The following is a 6,870-nucleotide window of genomic DNA, read 5'->3' on the forward strand; positions in this document are numbered from 1 at the left end:
TCTCTCTCTCTCTCTCTCTCTCTCTCTCTCTAAGCTTTCATCTCTCGCTGTGACATTACGCAACTGGATACGCCCCCTCTTCTCTCAGCCAATCAGAGAAGAGGGCAAGGCGGCGTGCGGCAAGCGGCACCATTTAAAGAGCTTGGTTCAATTAAAATGAATTGAATTGAATTGAATTGAATGGAACTGAGTGGTTTAGAAATGCATTTGACTCAATTGCACTGGTTCTTTTGTTGTTGTTGTTGTTGTTGTTGTTGTTGATTTGTTTGTTTGTTTTGTTTTCTTCAGAATATTACCTCTGTTGATTTTGTGCTACTTTATTCGGAAGTGTATTGCTGCCACGCCAGAAAAGGACATGAGAGGTTTATTGTTATAACATTATTATGATATCCAAACATGTCATGTCACAGCAAGAAACTTCTCTTGTTATAACATTATACTAACAATGAGCCATGACATGCCATAACAACTCTGTTACATAATAACTAGTAACTAACACCAGTAGCTGTGCAGCATCCTCCTGCCATGGTGAAGAAGGTACCAGAGGTTACCATGACGATGGAGTTGAGTCAAATGCTCTGCGGTGTGACGCACAAGCTCTGATTTTTTTTTTTTTTTTTTAAATTAAAACTATGAGAGTTTCATGTCATAACAATTTAAGTTATCTTGTTAGGGCGTGGCATGTTTTATGTTATAACATTAACTATCACATCATCACATGAAATGTTTCACAGTATAACAAGATAAATAGTATACTGGTATAACAAGAGAGGTTTGTATGTGGTAATAACATGAAAATATCTTGTTGTAATGTGAAAATATCTTTTTATAACATGAAAAACATCTTGTTATAGCCATAAACTTTTCACGTTATAATGTAATACTGATCTTTTTCTCTTTTCCTGGTATGACTTTAAGCTCCCATACCTCCCCTTGACATTACAACCGAACACACCCTTTCCTCTCAGCCAGTCAAGCTTTATTAAACTTGAATTGAACTAAACTGAATCAAATCAAGGGTGCAGGGAGAGAATTGAAATTGAAGAGAATCAAATAATTTAATTGAGTAATTGAACTGAGTTGAACTGATTTGAACTGAATTGCACAATTTGTTTTTGTCTGTAATATTACCTCAATTGATGTTATGCTACTGTGATGAGATACATTTGTTTCCTGGCATGACAATAAAGAATATTTGAACTGACCTAAATTAAATTGTTTTCAGCTGATTTAAACTGAATTGAATTGAGAGAGCGGGAAAGGGAGTAGAGAAGGAGAGAGAAAGACATTGAGAGGAAGAATAACGAGAGGAAGGGAGAGAGCAAGAAGAGAGTGGGGGGGCAGAGGGCAAAGAGAGAGAGAAATGGGAAGAAAATGAAGCAGCAGGCGATGGGGAGACACGGGCATTTTGTTCAGTTTGCACATATAATTCAGGGCATATCATTTGATAATAATAAATGTCACAAAATACTTTACCTGCCTCCTCCCTGTTAAATGAGGAGAAGACATCCACCAAGTGCAGGGACAGACAAACTCAGGAGGTCCTCCACCACTTTCTAGTCATCGATTTCTCCACCCCTTCTTTGTCACTTTAACCATTTGTGGGCAAACAACAAAACTCACTCACTTATGTGGCTGGATTCAGTCAAGTAGTAAATAAACAGCTTTGTAAGAGACAATATAAATGTAACTTTAATGATCCTCTGTGGCAGAAATTCAATCTGACACAGCAGCACAAGGGAATGTAGTTAACATCAAAGAAAAAACGAAAGACGCTATGACTCCAGTGTTGTTCTCTGTCATTTATCTTGAGAAGCCCTGTCTTCCAATACCCAGTTTGGCAACACTTTGCATGATGTGTATTGTAAACTTGCATCATAAAGGTGCATAAAGTCTCTTCTGCAAGTAAGAATTTGGGTCAGCCGAGTTTAGGTGCGTTTATCCTCCTCTGCATCCCTTCATCATACTGAATTACATTATGTCTTTGATATGATTATTTGACTTTTACAAGTGGGAAACGCAGTGTTGGGTATATCCAATTATTATAGCGATTTGTTTCAGTGCCAGCGCTTGATGCGGTTTGACGCACGTCCTGTGGCTCTCCTCACATGGGGACTTTTTAGCCAGGCGGCTTGCCCACCTGCTATATGAAAAGGCAACCTCAGCCTTTCCAAAAGGAGGAAGAGAGTGAAAGGTGTAGGGAGGGGGGAACAAGGGAGGAGTGAGTTGGTATTGAAAGAGGCGTGCTGAAAGAAAGAATGAGGCGAAAATTTGGAAGAGGAGAGGGTGGAAAAAAAAGAGGGAATTTGATTACAGGACTCTTTGTAGTTTTGCTCTGTGGAGCAGACAATAGACGACTATGCTTGCATCTCAAGGGGGCCAAACACACACACATACACACCAACAAGCGATACATAGACATTTTGGCACTATAATCATTCATTAATTACCTCCTAACCCCAACATTTGCCTTTCTTCTGATTTAACCACCATTTAAGTCCAGGCTCAGTTCCCAGCCCCAAACGGGCCTCTTTTCAAGGCAAAATGAAATTTCCTCCATCGTTCTGTCCATTTGCATGTACAGTATCTGACGTAAGGTTGGAAGTCCACAAACGCACACACATACACGCAAACCCGCGCAAATATGTGAATGTTTCTCAACTTGTGTTTGTTCTCTTATCCATTCCAGATAACAGAGTCTGTCAGTGACATTCATCAAAGGTCACGCTGCAACTCAGCTCCAGACTCAGCCGAGACTAACCAAGGCTGAGTTGAGCGGAGGCCGAATTTAATCTGCCAATCAATGATCTACTCAATCATTTAATCAGTCAGTCACATGATGTACATAAACACAAGTCAGCCAGCGTGGAATTGGATCTCCTAATCACTTCGAATGACCTACACCGTGTCTTTGCTGTGACCTATTTTCTCTCATAACCTTACGCTCCCTCTCCTCGGCTCTTTCTGCTCTTCTCTCCCACTGCAATTGGTTTCTTTTTTTCCTCTCTGCGTCTCCGTCCCTCTCTTTCTGCCTCTCTGAAGACAGCGTGTAAAAGGCTGTGATTGATACGGCGCGCTCGTCTTTTCTCACACTTCTCCCTTTCTTCTCAAAGTAGGAAGTTCTGTCAGACTCGGCTATGCCAAGTAGGCCAACCACAGCGCGCCAAAGCGTTACATCACGAGCGCTGGTGCAGCTAGGACACAATGGGCCTGGTTGAAAGAATTTTTAATGGGCTCCCCTCCCTGTGTGACTGACTCTTGATGTTTGCGCTGTTGTCATTCTGCGTGATTGTATGTGTTTTGGGGCTGGGGTCGATATTTACCCGCAAAGTGACCCCCTGAGGCCCTCCCAACCCCAGGAACAAGGGGCCAATGGCATGGCGCGCACTCCCTCCATATATGAAAGTTACTTAACACAAGACAAACCTCTCCCTGTGTTACTGACAGCAATCTGCCGCCGCGATCATTATCTTTGATATAAGCTAAAGCTGTACTGTGAACTTCTGTTCTAGTAAGCACTCATTTGCCAAACTAGGACAAAGCAGCTCATAAAGTTTGAGATAGTTGGCAATTAATTTCCTTTAGGAGAGGAGGAAGAGGATCAAGGATTTTTTTTTTTTTTTTTTTTTGCCAGGCACATTACTTCATTAGAGGTCATGTCTATTCCGTCTATAGCTTATTATGTATGTCCAGCACTATTTGTCCTTAAGCTTCCCACACCCTTGAAAGCAGACTTTAAATCTTACTATCTGGCAGAAACACAGATCACAAAAGCCATGCCAGCTTCGCCTCTGGCACTTTGCCAAAGGAGGACGTTTCTGCTGAAGTCTGAGGGATCTGATAAGGAGTGAACTAACCTGATTTGATCAGAGGTTGACGAGATTACAGCTTTCATACACACTGAAGCGCCAATATAACTTTATTTGTTTTCCTTGTTTTATGATCTCACTATTTAATTCATCTATTTAAATATCTGAAATGAGATTAAGAGCCAAGCAATCCTACAGTTTAACATGATTGGATGTTAGTAGTTCATGAAGCAAAATGTTATCTCATTTTGTAATTACTTGCATCGCATTTTTATTTTTTTATATATATAAAAACATATTTCTTGTGCTTAATTTGAACTATTCTTGCTTTCATGGTTATTGGTTACTGTAAGTTGCTTTCAGATGAAGGGGGGCTGCCTGGCACAGAGCTGCTGACCATGAATAGATGAATGGCTACTGTTCAGTAACTCTCTCTGTTCCCTTTTCTCTTCCCATTGGTCTGGTCTCCCTCTCCTAGTGTGTGTGTGTGTGTGTGTGTGTGTGCGCGCGTGCGCACTCTCTCCCTCCCTCTTGCTCTCTCTTTGTGAATAGGCCTACATTCAGGACCTTTTGTGTGCTGCCCTTCTCGTTTTTTCCTCTCACTCTCACCACAAAAAGAAAAACTTCCAATTAGAGAATGAGAACAAAAACGCCACTTCCACACCTTGACACACAGCAAGAGTGAGTTTACCTCAAGTCAAGGCCTTTCATCCGCAGTAAAAAAGACTCATGAAGTTATAATCAGCAAAGACTCAGTTAGCCTCCTACACCTGATGTCAGGGTTAACAGGCGAAAGTGTGAGTGTTATAAGCAGGAATATTGCTTAGCATATTTCCAGCAAGCAAAAATTGAATCAAGGGAGGCTTGAGAGAGAAATGAAAGGAGAGTGTGGGCAGGAGGATAGAGGATTTATACTTTTTATAGATTACCAATAGACTGACAAACACCAGTTTACCCTGTAAGTAAAGTAAGGTAAAGTAGAGCACATTTATCAAGAGGACACAATACACGTCCACAGAGGTGGGAGGTGCAGTGACAGAAAGAAAGAATGAGAGATGAACAGGAGAAGGGAGAGAGAAACGAGGGCAGACGAACTGTGCCAGACATGTTGGACTTTTGGCTTGGGGAGGGAGTGGTTCAGGGGGAGGGACCGCTTCAGAGGGAATGGTTAACCTTTATCAGGCACACACACAACGCACACACAAATACACGCATGCACAAAAGCATGCAGGCAAGCACATGCATACACTCGCACACTCGAGCACCTATGTACTGTACATGTACATAGGTGCTTATACAGTACATACTGTATGTGCACATATGGCTTTGTTTTAACAAGCACAGCTACAAGGGCATATTGCAGGTAATGGCTCATTGATTGCATCACAGTATACGTGCATGAGCAAACATTCATTCAAACACAGTTATCATTATCACGAAGGAACATGCAGGAACGTGCATAAAGACGCAAGAGTAAAGCAAATTTACCACCTTACAGGATCAAGCAGAAGTGCACAAACACTGGACCAGCAGATAATCATGTAATTGGCTCAATCAGTGGAGGCGATTTGTAAGTAAACATGAAGACAGACAAGAGAGGACGATGTCTTTTTTGATTTTGAACTTGGCCTCCTCTGGATTCTGCAGAATTCAGGGCCATCACTGACGGTGCTGTTCAAGGACAACAAGTAGACTGGAAATCTGAGATTCCAGTTCAGGTCCTTGAGTTCACAAGGGGCAACCATAACACTGATAGGATCTCAGAGTAGCCTAATGTCCCAACATTTTCAGCGTGGTATATTGAAAATAAGCAATTATGTTATAGGTCATTTTTTAAAGTAATCAATTGATTTCTATGCCATCATGCTGTACTTGTCATCCCATATGTTGCATTTGTTTTGTGCCCTTTATTACTTTTTTATACACATTATTTGTTACTACTATACACTTAAACTGTCCAGTAACACACATGCAAAACTTCATTAAAACCTGTGTCCATCCAGGTAGCTCATTCGCTCTTTTTTTTGTCATATTTCACCTGTGGAGCTTCCTCTTTCCATGCCTTTTATAGTCTAATTAAGACACTCCACATTAACTCCACATTTTGAAGTATTAAGGAGTTAGAGTGGCTTAAAGACACATTTTCCTCATGAATATGGAAATGTCTACAGCAAGGTGCTCCATAGGTTGAGTGCTCGTAATCATCATGTTTCTATCATGAATTGTAATTGAATTATTGTGTTAATAAAAACAGGCCCATAAACAATTGAGACTGTGTCCTGCATGTAGCATGGAGTAGGGAAATGAAAAAGGATGATTTATTGTATTCTATGTCATATTTAAAGATAAAAATAATGCATTTAAGAGACATTATGGATTTGAAATAATGACCATTAATGCTTATAGTTATTCCTGATAATTCCACTACTTCCGCAAATTGGATTAAATTGTTGTCAGGGTGAGTTGAATATGAAGGAGGAACTTTAGTGTATCCGCTTCTCTCATATGACCTCGATTTTTGTTTTTGCTTTTTGAAGTTTTTCCATCATTATAATTGAATGTAACACTGGTTGTTGTCATAAATGAGGGCTGCGCTGCATGTGTTAATGTGTTTCACTTCAGATCACAGCAGTGTGTGAGTCTAGCCATGACCACCCACACACACATACGTACTCCCAAAGAGCTAAAGATACACACGCACCGTGGTTAACCATCAACAGGTAAATCTGGTCACACAAATATGCTCAGAGCTGTAGAAAGGAGATGATCAACCAAGGTCAATATTAGCCCATTATGGTGTTATATCAAAGCACTTTAACAAGCTGTGTGTGTCTTTGTGTGTGTGTGTGTGTGTGTGTGTGTGGGTGGGTGGGTCTGTGGGTGTGTGTGTGCGTGTGTATTTATAAGTTCTTGCACTTCCACTAAGCGCAGTAACTTTACAAACAACCACAAACTTATAAAATTTTATTCAAATTTCAACTGCTGTAACATAGATTTAAATACCTAACCAGCTTTAAATGCACAATTTACAACATCATGGTAAAAAAGAAATGGTGTAATA

Source organism: Myripristis murdjan, chromosome 18 (genome assembly GCF_902150065.1).
Source record: "Myripristis murdjan chromosome 18, fMyrMur1.1, whole genome shotgun sequence".
NCBI lineage: Eukaryota > Metazoa > Chordata > Actinopteri > Holocentriformes > Holocentridae > Myripristis > Myripristis murdjan.